This window comes from Bos indicus, chromosome 13 (assembly GCF_029378745.1).
Source record: "Bos indicus isolate NIAB-ARS_2022 breed Sahiwal x Tharparkar chromosome 13, NIAB-ARS_B.indTharparkar_mat_pri_1.0, whole genome shotgun sequence".
Lineage (NCBI taxonomy): Eukaryota > Metazoa > Chordata > Mammalia > Artiodactyla > Bovidae > Bos > Bos indicus.
Window position 1 is genome coordinate 25,331,638 of NC_091772.1, and position 20,483 is coordinate 25,352,120.

General features: G+C 42.1%; 1 protein-coding gene across 22 annotated transcripts in view; it reads left to right on the forward strand.

Annotated features, from left to right (window-relative positions):
* Positions 1–20,483, forward strand: part of KIAA1217 (KIAA1217 ortholog) — a 436,407-nt gene that overhangs the window by 318,915 nt on the left and 97,009 nt on the right. Inside the window, exon 1 of one of the 22 annotated variants that reach the window (XM_070802066.1) lies at positions 9,738–12,051. The exons of the other annotated variants lie outside the window; for them this stretch is intronic. The gene's annotated coding sequence lies outside the window, so the exon portion shown is untranslated. Of the gene's footprint in view, positions 1–9,737; positions 12,052–20,483 lie in introns of those variants that run through there. 22 annotated transcript variants of the gene reach the window in all.

Consider the following 20,483-nt stretch of genomic DNA (forward strand, 5'->3'; position numbering starts at 1 on the left):
TAAGAGTCTTTGCTCCTTGGAGATCCTTATTTTTTGATATGTCTAGCCTTCAGACTAGAGTTTCATGGTGTTCGGAGTTGTGTTTTTGTTACACAGAGCCCACACAGGGGCCCTAGAATTGCCTCTGAAAATCTTGTTTATGGCTGGGGAGGACACCTGTTTTTAACTCTTAAGCAGATGTGGAACCTCCATAAGGACCAGCAGTAAAGCACGGAGAAAATCAAATGTTAACCATCTGGACGGAGCCTATGAGGATTCAGAACTTTGACTCTGGGTTTCAGTGGTGTTGCTCTATTTTTACTTTTAGATGAGACCCTTGTGGTCACTTTCCAAGTTGCCCACAGCCTACTTTAGACAGTGCTGTTCTCTGGGAGAGAGTCAAACTGTTCTCCCTGGAGGAGAAGAAACAAATGTTCACCATCTAACCCACAGAAAAAGCATTCAGGTTTCAATGAAGACAGCTTAGAAATGAGACAGAGAACATAGTTTTAAAACCAACTCAGCAAAGAAGGGGTGGACAGAGTTCAACAAGCTGGTTCTCATCCAGTGGACTCTCAAAAAAATTCTGTACAGAAAAATTTTCAGTTTTCTCTTTTGTGTCAAAATGGATTTTAAAAATGTATAGTCTCATGGAATAATTGATCAGCAAATATAACAACATTCTTTCATTTGTCATTGTTATTATTTGGTGAGTCATAAACTGGTATTAATGAAAAGCCATTTTTAAATATTAAGACTTAAAAAAATTCTTATATTTCTGGAATAAACCACACTTGATCACACACACACAAAAAACAAAACCCAACTTGGTGTCATGTCTGCAGTTTGCAACTTGGCCCCTTTTCATGAATTCCAGGAGCTAAAAGACCTGGAATCCCTTCAGCCTCACCTTTTGGCTCTGGGGGTTGGAATTCTCTCTCCTGATGAAGGTGGATGCCATCAAAGGGAAGGAAGCTTTGTTGAGCCCTGCCAGGAACACAGCTGCATAAGCCCACTGCTCGTGGTAAAAACGAGAAATAGAGAACAGAGCAAGGATCAACAGCTCTAGACTAAACCAAGGGGAGGAGTCTGTTGATAACTGCTCACCTGAGTTGGTTAAACGCAGTCCTGTACCTGAGGTTGTTGGTCCATCGCCAGTTTCCCAAGGCAACCTGAGCCAGTCTCCCAGCTACCCACTTGTCACAATATGCCTGTGTGACTTGGAAAACATTGGTGGGGACCAAGGTCATGGACCTCAGAGCATGTGTGGAATAGATGCTTAGTGGGAAAGACATGTGCTATGTTTTTCATTGAGCATCTAGCTGAGCATGTTTACAATTGATTTATCTTTTTAATTGAGGTATAGTTGACATACTATATTGTGTTAATTTCAGGTGTACAGCCAGGTGATTCAGTTACTCTTTCAGATTATATTCCACTGTAGGCTATCATAAGATACTGAATATGGGGCTTCCCTGGTGGCTCAGACGGTAAAGAGCCTGCCTGCAATGTGGGAGACCTGGTTTAATCCCTGGGGCAGGAAGATCCCCTGGAGAAGGAAATGGCAACCCACTTCAGTATTCTTGCCTGGAAAAATCCTATGGACAGAGGAGTCTGATGGACTATAGTCCATGGGTCACAAAGAGTTGGACATGACTGAGCAACTAACAACAAATAACTCAATATATTAAAAAAAAAGATATTGAATATAGTTCTCTGTGCTATACAGCATAAATCCTTATTGAATATCTACTTTATGTATAATAGTTTGTATCTGTTAATCCCATACTCCTCTAATTTGTCCCTCCCTCTCTCTTCCCTTTGGTAACCATATGTTTTTCGTTTTTCCTATGTCTGTGAGCCTGTTTCTGTTTTGTATATAGATTCATTTGTGCTGTTTTTAGATTCCATGTATCAGTGATATCATATAACATTTGTCTTTCTCTTGACTTCACTAAGTATAATATTCTCTAGGTCCATCCACGTTGCTACAAATGAGAATATTTTGTACTTTTTACGGATGAGTATTTCATGGTGTGTGTGTGTGTGTGTGTGTGTGTGTGTGTGTGTGTGTGTGTATGTACTTATGTGTATATATACACACATACCTACACAGTTATATATGCTGTGTGCTGAGTCATTTCAGTCGTGTCCAACTCTTTGTGACCCTATGGACCATAGCCTGCCAGGCTCCTCGGTCCTTGGGATTCTCCACGCAACAATACTGGAGTGGATTTCTATGCCCTCCTCCAAGGGATCTTCCCGGCCCAGGGATCCAATCCACATCTCTTACGTTTCCTGCATTGGCAGGTGGATTTTTTACCACTAGTGCCACCTGAGAAGCCCTTCATCTTCTTAAGCCAGTCATGTTTTAATGGGCACTTAGGTTGCAAACACCCTCTTCCAACAACACAAGAGATGACTCTACACATGGACATCACCAGATGGTCAATACTGAAATCAGATTTATTATATTCTTTGCAGCTGAAGATGGAGAAGCTCTATACAGTCAGCAAAAACAAGACCAGGAGCTGACTGTGGCTCAGATCATGAACTCCTTATTGCCAAATTCATACATAAATTGAACAAAGTAGGGAAAACCACTAGACCATTCAGGTATGACCTAAATCAAATCCCTTATGATTATACAGTGGAAGTGAGAGATAGATTCAAGGGATTAGATCTGATAGACAGAGTGCCTGAAGAACTATGGATGGAGGTTTATGACATTGTACAGGAGGTAGTGATCAAGACCTTCCCCAAGAAAAAGAAATGCAAAAAGGCAAAATGGTTGTCTGATGAGGCCTTACAAATAGCTGAGAAAAGAAGAGAAGCTAAAGGTAAAGGAGAAAAAGAAAGATATACCCATTTGAATGCAGAGTTCCAAAGAATAGCAAGAAGAGATAAGAAAGACTTCCTCAGTGATCAATGAAAAGAAAAAGAGGAAAACAATGGAATGGGAAAGACTAGCGATGTCTTCAAGAAAATTAGAGATACCAAGGGAACATTTCATGGAAAGATGAGTGCAATAAAGGACAGAAATGGTATGGACCTAACAGAAGCAGAAGATATTAAGAAGATGTGGCAAGAATATACAGAAGAGCTATACAAAAAAGGTCTTCATGGCCTAGATAACCACGATGGTGTGATCACTCACCTAGAGCCAGACATCCTGGAATGTGAAGTCAAGTGGGCTGTAGGAAGCATCACTACAAACAAAGCTAGTGGAGGTGATGGAATTCCAGTTGAGCTATTTCAAATCCTAAAAGATGATGCTGTGAAAGTGTTGCACTCAATATGTGAGCAAATCTGGAAAACTCAGCAGTGGCCACAGGACTGGAAAAGATCAGTTTTTGTTCCAATCCCAAAGAAGGGCAATGCCAAAGAATGCTCAAAGTACCACACAATTGCAGTCATCTCACATGCTAGCAAAGTAATGCTCAAAATTCTCAAAGCCAGGCTTCAATAGTACGTGAACCGTGAACTTCCAGATGTTCAAGCTGGATTTCGAAAAGGCAGAGGAACCAAAGATCAAATTGCCAACATCCGCTGGATCATTGAAAAAGCAAGAGAGTTCCAGAAGAACATCTACGTTTACTTTATTGACTATGCCAAAGCCTTTGACTGTGTGGATCACAACAAACTGGAAAATTCTTCAAGAGATGGGAATACCAGACCACCTGACCTGCCTCTTGAGAAAGCTGTATGCAGATCAAGAAACAACAGTTTGAACTGGACATGGAACAACAGACTGGTTCCAAATTGGGAAAGGAGTACGTCAAGGCTGTATATTGTCACCCTGTTTATTTAACTTATATGCAGAGTACATCATGAGAAATGCTGGACTGGATGAAGCACAAGCTGTAATCAAGATTGCCAGGAGAAATATCAATAACCTCAGATATGCAGATGACCCCACCCTTATGGCAGAAAGTGAAGAAGAACTAAAGGGCCTCTTGATGAAAGTGAAAGAGGAGAGTAAAAAAGTTGCCTTAAAACTCAACATTCAGAAAACTAAGATCATGGCATCTGGTCCCATCACTTCATGGCAAATAGATGGGGAAACAATGGAAACGGTGAGAGGCTTTATTTTTGGGGGCTCCAAAATCACTGCAGATGGTGACTGCTACCATGAAATTAAAAGATGCTTGCTCCTTGAAAGAAAAGCTATGACCAACTTAGACAGCATATTAAAAAGCAGAGACATTACTTTGCCAACAAAGGTCCGTCTAGTCAAAGCTATGGTTTTTTCAGTAGTCGTGTATGGATATGAGAGTTGGACTACAAAGAAAGCTGAGCGCCAAAGAATTGATGCTTTTGAACTGTGGTGTTGGAAAATACTCTTGAGAGTCCCTTGGACTGCAAGGAGATCCAACCAGTCCATCCTAAAGGAAATCAGTCCTAAATATTCATTGGAAGGACTGATGCTGAAGCTGAAACTCCAATACTTTGGCCACCTGATGTGAAGAACTGACTCATTTGTAAAGACCCTGATGCCGGGAAAGATTGAAGGTGGGAGGAAAAGGGTACGACAGAGGATGAGATGGTTGAATGGCATCACTGATTCAACGGCCATGAGTTTGAGTAGGCTCTGGGGGTTGGCGATGGACAGGGAAGCCTGGCATGCTACAATCCATGGGGTCACAAAGATTCGGACACAACAGCGACTGAACGGAACGGAACTAGGTTGCTTCCATATCTTGGCTATTGTAAACAGTGCTGCTGTGAACAATGGGATGCATGTATCTTTTCAATTTAGAGTTTTCTTTTCTTCCAGAACTGAGCGTTTTTGAAGCAATCTATCCAGGGAGACTCGTGGTTCTCTGCTAGAACTGAGCATCTCCTGATTCTTTACACATGGGTGCAAATCACCCTGATCTAAATGAATTGCCTGGCTTTTGTTTCATCACATTAGATAGTAGCTTTGATAATTCAATTCCTAAGGGGCTGAGCTCATCACATGGAATGGGCCCTTTTGCTAAAATTACATATGTACTCACAAGTTTGTAATTCACACATGTACAACTCAGAAGATGAGATATTCCATTCCACAGCTCTCAGAGGGTACCAGGGACTTCCCATTCACTGAACCTAGTGGGTTTTTTTCCCCAGTTTTCAGGCTTTTCCACTTTCTTCTAAATTACGTGTTTATTGGCTGTATTGGGTCTTAGTTGCGGTGTATGGGATCTCGTTCCCTGACCAGGGTTCTAACCCTGGCCCCCTGAATTGGGTGTGAGGAGTCCTAGGCACTGGACTATAGGAAAGTCCCTTTTTCACCTTCATGTGTGCTTTGAGATTACTTACTGAGGTTCTTTGCTGCGATCAGTCAGTTCTCTGCTTTCTCTATGAGCTGAATTTTTACTCGCGTATTAAACAGTTTCCACATTTGCATAGAGAACACATTCCCCAGTATTGGCTCTGCATCTTAAATAACTTTCGAATGCCCAAATCAGTCACTGCCCCCCAGACCTCTTCTGTCTGAGCCCTGCATTTGACAGTGATGGGTGGTCTCCTTAGAAACCTTGGTTTCCATTACACTGCCATCTCTGAATCCCTTGCATACATGCAGACATACCCCAGCCTTCTTCACTAACTCTTCTTTTTTCTCTAGTCCTCTACCTGGTCTGCAGGGCCTTTAGCCAGGCTTTATGAGTGTGTGTGTGTGTGTGTGTGTGTGTGTGTGTGTGTGTGTGTTTTAATTTGCTCTTTTTCTTTCATCTGTACCTTTCCACTTGTAATTTTTGTGTTACTGCTAATTTAACCATTAGGTCAGTGTAGACGACCCTTGAAACTGTCCTAGCTCTGCTGTTTCTCTAGAGTGCAAGACCAGTGTTCAGCTTCCAAGCAGTTGTCTCTGTATGGATATTCTTCCAATGTTTCTAGTGTATCCTGTCGAAGAAGAAAACAATAAACCCTGGTCTTTCTTTCCACCACCAACCTCCTCCTGCTTGTTGTCCTGTGTTCGTGAATGAAGGCGTGACTGCTGACGGTGTGTCTAGGAGTGCGGTGCCTGTGTGTTTAAATGAGAGGGAGAGAAATGATTTTAAAAGTTGAGTTGTCAGTGAGTCTTCAGTGACCTAACTCCTGTTTTTCATGGCATCCCGCCGTCCTCAGAGCCCGTCCATCTCGCTCTGCAGGGCCTCTTACGCACCACCCTGCAGCCCTGGCCTGCACCGTGACTCTCACAGGAGCCAACGTTTTTGCGCCTTTGACGAAGCATGTTCATGGGTGATTTCATTTAAATCCTCAAGACACCATTTTGAGGCAGGTATTGGTACAAGCCCTTGTATTTATAGCTCAGAAAACAGTTTCTTAAGTCTGTTGAAGACGTCTGCCCCAGGCCACACAGCGAGAGAGTGCAGAGCTGAGATCTGAATCTGGGCAGCTTGGCTGCAGGCTCCAGGCTCTTAGCAGCGCTGCTCTTATGCTGTAGTGACAGCATGCTTTATTTTTCTCTCAGTTGGTAATGCAGCAGCTTTTAACCAGTCTCCCCAACTCTTATTCCAACCTAGCAGCAATTTCCCAAGTCATCTCTCGACTTCCCATTGTGCAAAAGCCCGACTTCCCATTGTGCGAAAGACTAGCACAGCCTGGGATTTCCTTGGCAGTCTGGTGGCTACAACTCCATACTTCCATTGCAGGGGTCACAGTTTCGATCCCTGGTCGGGGAACTAAGATCCTACAAGCGGCATGGCACAGCCAAAAAAAAAGGGAATAGCACAGGCTGATTATCGTATCGCCTCCTCCCAAGCTGAGCCACCTCAGTTCCTGCTCTGAGTCTCTGAAATGCGCTCTTCCTCCCTCCATGATGTCTTGCAAAATCCATCCATCCAGCATACTACAGGACAATAGCTCAGTTCTGTTGACAAGTATGGTAAAAGGGTGGGCAGAGACACTGTTCCATTTCTCAGGTCTCTTCTGTCCGCTAACAAACCAAAAGCCATGTGTGCAGCACATTTGGATCCTGACTGGGACAAACCAAATGTAAAAGACATCTTTGAAACTGTTTGGGAAGTTTGAACATGTGTTAGGAATCAGATGATATTAATGGATAACCGGTAATTCTGTTGGGTATAATAATGACTCGGTGGTTATGTTTTTAAAAATGAGACCCACTGAAGTATTTTACAGGCTAAAATGGTACAGCTGCTGGGGTTTGCTTTAAAATGTTCTGGCAAAACAAACCCCCAAAGTGGAAATGATGAAACAAAATTGGTAAAATGTTGAAAAATGTCAGAGCTGGATGCTGTGAGTTCATTATGTTATTTTCTTTACTTATTTTTATGGTTGGTGGAAATATCCATAATAAAATGTTTTAAAAAAAAACCTCTGTTTTAGAGGACAAGTAAAAGACTGCCTATTCTGTGAAGCCTTCTCTGTCAGATTTAATCTTTCCTTTTGGGGAGTCATGTTGTACATTCTCCTGGTGTTTTAATCATTTGGATGCTTGTGCATCCCATCCCATAAGAGTACAAGTTCTTCAGAGGCACACGCCTGCTCATGTTCCTCTTGTATGCCTCAGAAAGCCAGTCTTCGTGTCTCATCTGTGGCAAGTGTAAACGCTTGTTAAGCCGATCTGTTGAGTACTATAATGATGGTGCTCCAAACGGTGTATTATTCATCTTCTGCCATTAATGAGAACCACTGTATAAATATCTCTCTGTTCTCATCACCAGAAATAGTTGTGCTTCTCCCGGTTTATTTTTATCATATGGACACTTTGAATCTTGTAAGTGATCATTTTCCCTCTTTGTGTTGCTACTCTAAGGCTTAGAATTAAATTCGTGGCCCACCCACAGCCAGCGCACAGGCATTCACGGCGTGTGTGTTGGTTGGGGTGTCCTGGCTTTGTGCCTGGCCTCTATTTTTAATTTTCCAGCTTTCATCTTCTTTCTGTCATACATTCCAATCTGACTTTTGGTGGGGGCCAAACTGTAGTGATTTGTGTAGAGTCTTCATTTCCTTGTGAAATCAGTCATGGTACGTAAGTAGTATTCATTCTGTTCCATTGTGTTTCCCAATGTGAGACCATTCTGCATCCACATAGAAGGCAATGTGTTAAATACTTTACATGTTTTTTTTTTTTTTTTTTTTTAGTACATGTTATTTAAATGAGTCAACAACTCTGCACACTGACTCAGTCTTTATAGATGGTAAAATTGAGGCCAGTGACGTCTTTCCCAGGCCCAAACAGCTGGTATATGTCAAACATAGGATTTGAACCTGGTTATGACTCTTTCTACTTAGCCCACAGCCTCCCTTCCTTGACATTTCCCTTCAGGCTTTGCAAGTTTTGAAATGATGCTCTTAACAAGATTTTAGAACACGTGAAATATCTTTTTAAAATATTTGTTTCACTTCTTGATTCTCTTGTGTCTATATATTATGTATCTGTTTCCTGGCCTCCTTTTATAGTGAACATGCTCCATTCTCTTCTCTTCTGAGTGGGCTAAAAGGGTATCCCACCTGGAAAAAAGAAGGGAATTCCCTGGCAGTCCAGTAGTTGGGATTCCACACTACCCCTGCCGCGGGCATGGGTTTGATCCTTGGTCGGGGAACTAAGATTCCACTTACCACCTGGCATGGCCAAACAAAATAAAAGAAAGGAAAAAAAAAAAAAAATATATATATATATATTATTTAGTATGTATGTGTGAAGTTGGCCTGCCACAGAGTTCAGGGCCCTTTTTTCTACAGGGCAGTGCTCTTGTTGAAAAGAAGGGTTTGGGATTTGAGGGAAGACAAGAAAACCCCTCAGAAACAGAAGTTTAGGAAACCACTCCTAGCTGATTTTCTTTCATTCTCTCAACATCCTCCTTGACCCAGCTGCCCCATGTCCCCTTCACTCACATAATGGCATTGGTACTAATAACTAAGACTTACATTGTGCCAGGTAGTGTGCCGAGTATTGTGCTCATAATCACTCTCATTTGTTCAGAACAACCCAGTGTGAGGGGAATTCTTATGACCCCCCTGTTTCAGATGTGGATCAGAGAGGTCAGGAAACCTTCTCAAAGCCACACAGCACATCAGAGATGGAGCTAGTTTCAGAGCCAGACAGACCAGCTCCAAAACTGGCCTCCTCGTCCCTCCAGTGGTCCCTACCGTCCTTCCCCACAGCACTGGCTTCATTGTCAGGAGCCATGCGCTACTCATTTTTTTAATTATGTAAGTTTCAGGTGTGTGGTATCTGTATACAAAGTCCAGAGTGGTCATCATCGCACATCTAGTTTCATCCCTTATCCTACAGTTGACCTCTTCATTCATTTCACCCTCCCCGCAACCCACTTTCCTTCTGGTAACCATCAATCTCTTTTCTATATCTGTGACTTTGTTTTTTGTTTTGTTTGTTCATTAACTTTGGTGTTTTTGTTTGTTTAGATTCCACATACGACTAAAGTCATATGGTATTTGTCTTTCTCTGTCTGACTTATTTTAGTTAATGTAATACCCTCCTGGTCCATACATGTGGTTGCAAATGGCAGGGTTTCATTCTTTTTTGTGGCTGCCATGGACGGAGGAGCCTGGTGGGCTGCAGTCCATGGGGTCGCTTAGAGTCGGACACGACTAAGTGACTTCACTTTCACTCTTCACTTTCATGCATTGGAGAAGGAAATGGCAACCCACTCCAGTGTTCTAGCCTGGAGAATCCCAGGGACGGGGGAGCCTGGTGGGCTGCGGTCTACGGGGTCACACAGAGTCGGACACGACTGAAGCGACTTAGCAGCAGCAGCAGCAGCATTCCATTGAGTGTATACACGTATATGCATGTATATATTTCACATCTTCATCTATCCATCTGCTGATAGACACTTTGGTTGTTCCCATATATTGGCTATTGTAAATAACGTTACGATGAATATGAGGGTACAAGTATCTTTTCAGTTAATATTCTTGGGTTCTTCAGATAAATACCCATAAGTGGAATAGCTGGGTTATATGGTCGTTCTGTTATTTTAGGAATCTCCAAACTGACTACACCAATTTACAGTCTCACCAACAGTGTGCAAGGATTCTCTTTTTCTCTGCTGTCCATCTTTGAAGACTAACTCAACAGCTGCTATCTTCATCATGCCTTTCCTGACTCCTCGCTTATCCAAGTCTCACTAACCACTGTCCCTTCTCTGATTCCATCGAACCTCACCTGTCTCTCCTCTCTCTGAGAACCGTCACCTTTTCCTGTCTGTTTTGTAGTTACTGATGTACACGTCTGAAGTTCTTTTCTAAACTCCACGCTTCGTGGGAGCAAACCCCTATTCCATTCATCTCACACTCTCTGTGTTTCCCTGCAACAGTGTCCTGCTTTGAGGAAATTCTCCTTAAACATGTGGATAGAAAAGGGGCTTATATGTCAGCGCTTTTCCTATCACACACTTTCAGTTAATGCCTTCTCTGCTAAAACCAGTACAGTGATGTGCACATGTAAACATTTGAGATTTACAGCACATTCCCTTGTTTATCCCAGGAGTAATTCCTAACCAAAATGAGGACTAAGAACATCTAACAAAATTACTCATCCTATAAATATAATTTTATTGCAGTTAATTACTCTATAATTTAAGATGAGAATAACAGATTTGTCAGATTAAACTAACTGGTTGTCAGAAATGCATACAGATCTGCATTTTATTTTCAAGAGTAAAATTCACCATGGTAGAAAGTAAGCCAATCTCTGGATAACAAATTAAAGAAGACAGATCTTGGTTTACTGTTATTTCTAACTCAGCAGGACACATCTTGCTTTTAGATTGGATGGGTAATCAGTATTTCAGATACCTCCAGACTTATCAGGTAGGAGTGATGATTTTGGAACAGTTAACTACTTCCAGTGATTGTGAAGTTTCGCTGACCCACTCACGCAGGCATGATGCCTTGAGTCTTGACTGCGATTTGGGCTCTTGTATGTGATTTCGAAGATATAATAGTGACCAAGTATGGTAACTGCCTTACAGAGATCATCCAGTCTAGTAGCCCAGTGGTCCCCAACCTTCTTAGCAGCAGGGACCAGTTTTGTGGAAGACAATTTTTCCACGGCCCTGGGGAGATTTGGAGTGGGGAACCCCTGCCACCGGGGTTCAGGATGACTCAAGTGCATAACATTTATTGTGCACTTTATTTCTATTATTATTACATCAGCTCCACCTCAGACCATCAGGCATTAGGTCCTAGAGGTTGAGGTCCCCTGTAGTAGATCAGACAGTCAGTAATCAGTAGTGATACAGACGTCTGTAATTTTCACATCTGTTGCCAGCTATGTGCCAGCTTTCCTTCATTCTCTTATCTGCTTAAGAGTGTAGCTGATTTACCTCTACAGCACTGGCTTACCAGGGGTGTACCTCATTATGTCCCTTTTATGACATGTCTTTCTGACAGGCGAAAAGATGTTTCTGCTGCAGTTGGTAAGGAATTATTGAAATGATTAGCTGGGCAAACACAACTCATCATTTATACAGTTTCATACAGTGGCCTTACAGAGCAAGGTATTTTTTTTTCCCTTCCTCGCTGCTTCCAGCTCTATTTTATTTTTTAAGATGCAAGAACTAGTAATATATGCATATCTGACAGGCAGCTTCCAAATGATACAGATCTCATCTTTCCTGCTGTGTGGCTGCCTGCTTTCTCTTGCTTTTTTTTTTGTCATTGAGAGGTTATGACAACACGAGCCATATTGTATTTATAAACATCACGTGTTCCCTTGATATGGCTTGCCGTTTCTGCCAGACGGAACACATGGAAGAAACATTTCTCGTTAACTCAGCATTGGTTTTTAGTTATGCTGATTTCCGGGACAGGAAAAATGCCTTCCTACTCAGATTTAACTTTCATAGAGGAGAAACAAAACCTCTGAATGTCCGTGAAATAGTTTTAACAAGGCTGGATACTGCTCCTTTAAACCACATATTTTGACTAAAAGCTTCCTTCTGTTAAAAAAAAAAAAAAAAAACCCAAGCCTTGCATTTAGTTACCATCAAGACAGGCGGAGCTGGAAGCATTCGAGAGATGGGTGGTTTCAAGGTCTCTGAACGTCTAGAAAGTTTCTTCTAGAAGAGAACAGTTCGTGGAAGATGTAAGGTAAGAACTGAACTGCACCTTTATAAGAAAATAGGATTTTCAGGATCTGGGGTTCCTGTTGTAGCACGTTTACCTCCAAATGAGTCAACTTTTCTGTATTCAAGTTCAATGCCATGTGGAATTGAAATGCTAGGTTTTTATTTTAACTTCTTGCACACTGCTTAGAAGGAAATTTCTTTGTTATTGGCGTTGGTCTGTTTTTCAAAATCCACTTAAGTTACATTGGGCTATCTCCAGTCTATAAATCTCTGTTTAATCTCGTGATCTTTCTGTTTAACCTTATAATTTAGAAAAGGATTTCGAGTGTCAGTGTTGTTTGCTTGTACAGATCTCATTGATGTATGTGTTTTGTGACAGTTTTCAGTGTTTTCACGAAGATATTTGACTTGCATTCAGTTTCTGAGACAATTGAAAATTTGAAGGCGTGGTACAAATTGGGGGGGCAGAGGAGAGGTTAGTATGCTTCCTTCAATATTCAAGGAAAACATTGTCTGTTGTATTTTCCTTGTGAAAATCACCTTACATTTTAAAATATAAAGGACTTTTTTATCTTGGATTTTAAAAATTCTTTGAGATATATCCATTTAAGCTTTATGTATAACATTTAAAATGTCTGCAATTTTTATATAACAGATATATCCCTGTTATATTGAGGTTTAATGGAAAAACCCGGAAAAAAAATCTGTGGCAGAAATTGTATATACTTGATATAACTATTCTGTCTTATCCTTGCAATAATAGTTCAGTCACAATATTTTGTATATATTTCTTTTAAAGACATTTAATAAGATCAATGTCTTTTTAAGTCAGTCTGTTTCCTTTTAAAGGTACATGTGTGCCTGGATCTGTTTATGTTTATCTCCGTTTATAGATGAGTTCATATGGATGAGAAGTTGTTAACCAATGTGGTCTAAATAATATATATTATTTCATTTGGTCATTATAACCATAAGGCATAGGTGCTATTATACCCATTTTAAGGTAAGAAAACTGAGGCTGAGAGAGATCAAGTGACAAGTCATACACTAGCTAGAATCAAAACTGGGACTGAGCCCCAGGCTGACTGTCTCTCTAGTCCTTGTGTTTAAATCCTACACTGCACTCCCTTCCTTACCAGTAGCTAAGACTCCAAGTCTGCAGTCAGATACCGATAACTTATCTTGAAAATAGTAATTATAAATAAGCAATGCTTACTTGGCTTTAAGAGAAATGGTTCTGTACAGTTTTGGATTTTTTTTTTTTTTTTTTGGTTTGATCTGTAATATCCAAAACCTAGTGGCAGACTGGTTGTTTATCCAGGGACCTGGCTGCAACTTACTTGGAGTGAAAAGAAAACAGTAAATGTCTGATAGTGTCCGATAGTGTGGGGATAGCAAAAAGCACTGCAGAGACACAGAGAACAGATGTGTGGACACAGTGGGGGAAGGAGAGGGTGGGACAAACTGAAAGAATAACACGGAAACATACATTTCCATATGTAAAATAGATAACAAGTGGGAATTGGCTGTGTGACACAGGGAGCTCAGCGCAGTGCTCTGTGACAACCTGGAGGGGCTGGATGGAGTGGGAGGTGGCAGGAGGATTCAGGAGGGAGAGAACACATGTATACCTGAGGCTGATTCATGGTGTATGGCAGAGGCCAACACAATATTGTAAAGCAATTATCTCCAATTAAAAAAAAAAAAGCACTTTGGATGAACTGCCGTCTCCTCCTTCCCGCTTCCTTCTTCACTTCATGTACTGTGGCACTCAGAAAAACCGTCTTCCCAGGACAGGGCAAGGAGCTGATTCATGAGCCCGATTGGCAAGGGAAAAAGTGTCTTTGAATGGAGACAGGCCTGCATGTGCCTGCCTGCTGCCCTTCCAGACTCCTGGCAGCGCTGTTAGGAGAAGGACAGGAAGAAAGTTACAGAACGTCGGAGGTGGAGGGTTCAAGCCACCCCAGAGGCAGGGGCTGTGGCTCTCCTCAACCCCCCACGTATCTGAAGATTGAGACATCCACTCGGCTGCAAAAATATCCTGGTAATTCGCTAGGCGAAATAATTACAGCCAACAGTATCGTCAGGGATGCAGCTGCTCATCCCAGCCCTGAACTTGGGCTGCAGGAGCAAGGCCACTTGCTTCCAGCTTCCATGGCTGCGTAAGATCCAGGGCTGGCTGACAACCAACACGTTGGAAAGTCGATGGGAACAGGACCTTCCTTTTCCTTCAGTGGGGATTCGGGGGGGTGCTGGGTTGTTAGCCATTCCTGGGGAGAAGTTTACACCACACCCTCTGCCCTTTGATATCCAAACTGGATCTCTCAGCTTGGCTCTTGTAAATACAGATGTTAGCGGAAATTGCCTCTGACAGGAAGCTTAAGTCCTGGCATTTTCAGGTGGTATTCTTTGCATCCACGTGTTGCCTCCTTCCTGAGGTTTTGCTTTTCTGTCTTCTCGGTGGGTCTCCATCAGGGAAGCCCAGACTACATAGTACATTGCTCAGGCTCCCTCCGTCCAAGGCCCTACTTTGTAGAGAGCTTCCATGGGTCACTCTTATCATTTCTTGTTTTTAATTGAAGTATAGTTGACTTACAATGTTGTAAATATTGTAATATCAGGTATACAGCAGTGATTCAGTTATACATTTTTTTTTTCAGATTCTTTCCCATTATAGGTTATCACAAGATATTGAGTATAGTTCCTGGTGTTATATAGTAAATCCTTGTTGCTTTTCTATTTTATGTATAGCAGCGTGTCTCTGGGGACCATTATTTCCTTTGTACTTTTTCTAAAATTCACAGCCTTTTATAGAACTACTTTTATATAAATCATGTTACTTATATATATATATATATATTTGTAGGAGAAAAAGCACTTACTAATTTTTTTAAAGAGGAAAAAATGTGTCATTGAGCTACGAATCACCCAGTGCTAAGCCATTTCCTCTCTGTCCTGTTTTGTTCCCATGGGGTCTGCATGTAATTTGCACAAGCGATGTCTGCTCCTGAGACACTTGAACTGCGACTCCAGCTTGGTGGCTGAGAAAATACAACCTGATCTGTGTCATTGGTGTTACCTCAAGAAACAGGCCCAGATGATTTGGAATCATAGGGTTTCGGAGGTGGAAAGAAGGTCTTACCCGTCATCTTTTATAACCCTTCCCCCGTCAGTCGAGACTCTGGAGGCCTGGCATGGATGGAGTGACTTGGTAAAGATCACAGAATTAAGAAGTGACTGACCAAGAACAGGGCTGGACCCCAAGCACGTCCCTTAGACCAGCTCTTTCTCCATCTCTAGTGCCTCCCTGCCTTGGTTCTCATCCCACAGGACCCACCAAGGTGTGTTCTCTTGGTTGATTTAGGAAAACAGTGTATATCTGACTTCCCTGAGCCATCTGTGTTGCAGTTAAGTGTAGCCAGGTTCCCCTTCCTGTCCAGATAGCAACACAACCCTGCCATGGGGCCAGAGCTCATTAATTGGAAATGCATGGGCCTGGCCCCAAAATAAATGGATTTTGAACTAACCAGATTTAGATTATCCAATATTTTTATTGAAGGAGAATAGGCCATCAAGTCAACTGAAAAACAGCAGCTGCTTCAAATTATGAGATGCTTTGAATAAAGCAATCTTGGCTAAAAAGGGTTGGGTAATATAGCATTATTTGCAAAAGTCAGCCTCTTTGCTGAAGCAGTGGCTCCTACAGTAACCTAGCTGGAAACGCTCACATCTTCCTACTGAGAATATTTTCAGAGTTGTTCTTCACTTGGAACCGGTGAGTTTCGACAACACAAAGGAAAACAGATTCTTACATTTTAGTGATTGAATTATATCGTTGTGTCACATATTGGAAAAACAAGTAGCACAGGGAATCTGAGAGTTAATGAGTATTATTGTTCATCCCCACTAAGAAAGAAAAAGTCAACTTAAAACTGATGTCGAGAAAAGCATCGGGCTTCCCAGGTGATCCAGTGGTTAAGAATCTGCCTGCCGGTGCAGGGGACAGGGATTTAACGCGTGGTCCAGAAAGATACCACAGCTAAGCCCGTGTACCACAGCTACCTGAGGCCTGTGCTCTAGAGTCCGTGCTCCGCAGCCAGCGAGACCACTGCGATGAGAAGCCTTCACACCGCCACTGGAGAGCAGCCCCTGCTCACTGTAACTAGAGAGAGCCTGAGCATAACAGTGAAGACTTGGCACGGCCAAAAGTAAATAAATAATTTTTTTAAAATTTAGAAAGTTATTGGTTAAAATCTTTTTTAAAAAAAAGTATTATGAGTAATAGTAATATAGTTAGTGTTAGAATGTGGCCAAGATGGTGACAGTTTTCTTATGACTGAGCGAAATGTAGAAACCAGGGCTTTAAGATGAAGCCCAGATTATGGAGGAGACAGAGCAAGACATCATTAAGCATGATACAGTTCACAACAATGCACTGTTTTGATGTCAGAATAAAATCTAATTCTTCTTTGAGTCCTGGAGGCCTTCGGCGTCTTGTAACTTGGCCCCAAAGAAAATCGGTTCAGTTCAGAGCTGTCCAGCATATTTATGTACTTAAAACCTGTCCAGATAAAAGATGTGGTGGTTGGGTGTATCACTTCAGCTGGAGGACCGCTTCTCCTCGCTCAGGCGGCGCTAACTCCCTCTATATCCTAAAATACAAAGACTATGTTTCCCTCGGCACATGCACTTAATTTCTTTTTTTTTTTCTTTTCCTGTGAAATCAAAGGTCATACTTGCCCTTGCTCTGATTGAACTCTTTGAACCTGTTCCTTTTTGTTTGCCCTTGATATGGTGGCAAGAGCTGCCAAAGGAAAAGCCAAACAAGAAATGGTAGCGATGTCAGTGATGCGGTAATTGAGACATAGTGGGGACCAGATCTATAGCGCGCTTAAACTTCAAAGCGTGTTTCTCAGGAAACGCACCTCTAAAGCATTGGGTGTCACAGTCAAGGTCTGATGGCTTCACCTACATGAGTGTCTAGGACTATCTTCACTTCCAACGAGGAAGGTAACTGAATGGAATATTTTGTAGGTGGGTCCCTACTCCCTTGCCAGAGGGACCCAGGGAACATAGCCATAAACTGGATATCATTTTTGCTTGCCTTAAAAATCAGATCTAAAAATGTATTTCCTAGCAGCTGTGTAACTGCAAAACAAAGCAACAACAAAAAATCTGCTCTACTGCAGTGCAGATTACTCACTAGATATCTCCAGGGTTCAGATCTTAATGCTTCAGAAATTTGCTGCAGATTTTACTGTATATATTTAGACCAAGGAGCCTGTTAGCTTGTAATCCAGGATAGAACCTCTGTATTCTCATGAAAATGAGAAATGTGCCACTGTTGGCAACCTCAGGCTATAATTATGTTAATCTGACCATTTGAAGACAGAAATATGTTGTTTTAAAATGTTTCTGTATTTTTTATTATTCGTAACAATGCTCCAAAGAAACTTGGTAAAATGCTAATAAGTTTCTATCCAGTATCACTCTGTGACTAGAGCATAAAAAATGAGTCAGATGTGGTATTTGGATATTTTAGATTTGGGCAGAGAATTTTTATCTACAGATATGTACTCATATTCACAGTGCATCTTAATAATATGAAAACTACCCAAATGTATTTTCATATTGTAAATGTAGAGACAGTGAACATACATGCAAGGCCATCTCTACATATATGCCCAGTAACAAAACATTTTGACATTTGCGTTAAATCAGCACAAATCAGTACCAAAAAAAAAAAAAAGTCAAAAAATTTTTGAGCAGTACTGCAAGATAAATGTTTTTCTATCCAGAAGTATTCTAAAGCACACAGGTTTGTGTTTTTAATACAAATGTGGGGCTCAGACTGTATAGTTGAAATTTTGAGCGTATCCCAAATCTTGCCTTTACCTACTTGGTTCAGCTTCCTCCTTACCAACCAAAACTTTTATTCCAGTCACAGGCAAGTGAGGACATGCATTCTCTTTTCATTCCCAAAGAGAAGTTCTCCCCAGTGGTAAGATAGAAAGGGAAGAAGCAAGATGCAAAACAAAAATGTGGGTCATCAGCCATCTCACAATTTTTATAAATAATTAATACATGAATTTATAAATAATTAGTACATGAACCCTGATACTGGGAAAGATTGAAGGCAGGAGGAGAAGTGGACAACAGAGATGAGATGGTTGGATGGCATCACCAACTCAATGGACATGTTTGAGTAAGCTCCGGGAGTTGGTGATGGACTGGAAGGCCTGGCATGCTGCAGTCCCTGGGGTTGCAAAGAGTCGACTGAGAGACTGAACTGAATACATAAATCTACTAGTTGAACCAGTATCGAGTGGATGTGTGTGTGTGTACTCAGTCGCTCACTTGTGTCTGACTCTTTGCGACCCCATGGACTGTAGCTCACCAGGCTCTCCGTCCGTGGAATTTTCCAGGCAGGAATACTGGAGTGGGTTGCCATTCCCTCCCTCAGAGGGTCTTCCTGACCCAGGCATTGAACCCATATCTCCTGCGTTGGCAGGTGGATTCCTTACCACTGTGCCACTTAGGAAGCCCTATCAAGTGGATGGGGAGTCTTCCGTTGCCTGACCTTGATTCAGGATGGCCAATTCATTTGGGAATAGAAACAAGGAAAAGTACCTCCTTGTTGGTGAGTTGACAGCATATATAATTGGATTTTTCTCAAGAATGAGATCTCTGGAAAATAATACAGTGTTCTGTTCTTACATCGGCTACGTTCAGAATCTTTCTTCTTTAATGAGCTTTTGTATCTCAAGAAGAGAGTGTGTCATTCTCTTCCCTCTTGTATGCCTATATTACAGTCAGCTTATCTGTTTGATTTGCTCTCGATTCATGGAGTGAGCCCATCATTGTTCACTGGTGATATTAATCCTACTGCACACTGACCACGCTCTTCTGCATGCAACGTCATAAATAATTTAGCTCTTTTGATGTTCACGGCACCAGGAGGGTAACTGCAAGTATTCCCAGATCCATTTGCAGCAGAACCAGGGTCTCAGAAGAGCTCAATGGCAGGACCACAGTTAGGGCTGTGAGACCACAGCCCAAGGAGATCCTCAGGAACGGAAACCAAGTCTTTTCATTCATAATCCAGGGCTCTCTCCACCACACCCTACTGCCTTCCCTCTGAATCATGGTGGAGGAAGGTACTGATCAAAGAGGGAGGATGATTGCATCTTTAAAAAAAAAAGACTTTGGAAACTAATTTGTAGGTTTCAGCACATTGAAAAAGTTGTTGAGAGTTGAAGGTTTTCAGAATCAAGCCAAAAATATCTTCTGATTTTAAGAAACTCCCTTTGTCTGTTTATCAACACATATCTTCCTGTCCTCTATGGGAGAAATTTTGCCCCAATGTTGCTTTTCCGAGAAAGGAAGAAAAGTGAAAGAAAGGGTAATACAAAGAAGGAGAAGAGGGAAAAAAAAAAAGCTGGAGATTGGCTTGGGTAGTAGGGGAAGACGAGCTAGCTCCTTTAGGGTCAGCCTGGAGCCTGTTTCTTTTTGAAGGGAGTTGCAACCTCTTGCTGCTCATCGTGGACTTGGGAAGGTTCTCCAAGATGACAAAGCATTTTTGTCACTTGCCTCAACTCCTGTGTGACAGAAGATTCTTTTCTTTCAGGGGGCAATGTTTGGGGTGTGGAGAGGGGGGAACAACTAGACCAGGGCTCCCTCTTGCCTGATGTTGGCCTCTGTCATATCGCGTGTGATTCCCTTACATACTGAACGGGTATCTGTCCGTGTGGTTTCTCCAGGTTACCCCGTGTCAGGAATGCAGGGCATCACTCAAGGGGAGGAATGCTCAGAGGCCCAGCAGTGTGTCCCTGGGATGCAGAGAAGCAGATCTTGTGACTAGTGGGGAGGCTCCTGGCATTGTCAGAACCTGGTAGGGAGCCGGGACTGTCAGTGCTGGGCGAGTCCTGGCAGGGCGTGGGCGGAAAGCATGCCAAGCCCAGCCTCAGGGTATGCTTGACTCCCAAACTGGTTGTCTTTGAGGCTGTTATTTATCCAAATAAGGAGAGGCAGTGGTTTTGCTGACCATCTCAGATTTCTGAGCCTTGTCCACTGGCTGGCTGGCTGGCTTGATATTTGAACTGAAAACATAAAGGTATTCCTTTGAAATGGAGCACCCTGATGGGGCTCTTGGATGCCCTGGAGTCATCACTTGGAAGGTGGTTTTCCCCCACATTTGTAGATAACAGTAATGTGGTCTGATCTCTGTTACTCTCCTCTTGGTTCTCTTGCAATATTCAATCCAAATGACTTCGTTCAGGTATTTCTGGGCCTGATTTTGGACGGGAGTAATAACTGATCTTAGTGATTCTTGAACAATGGTTCAACTACCCTTCTTTGAAGAGTACTCAGAGGTCAGGTCTCTACATTGATTTCTTAACCCGAGAGTTCGAGATTGTTCTGGCTCTGGTATATTGACTTTGTGGCCCCCATTCC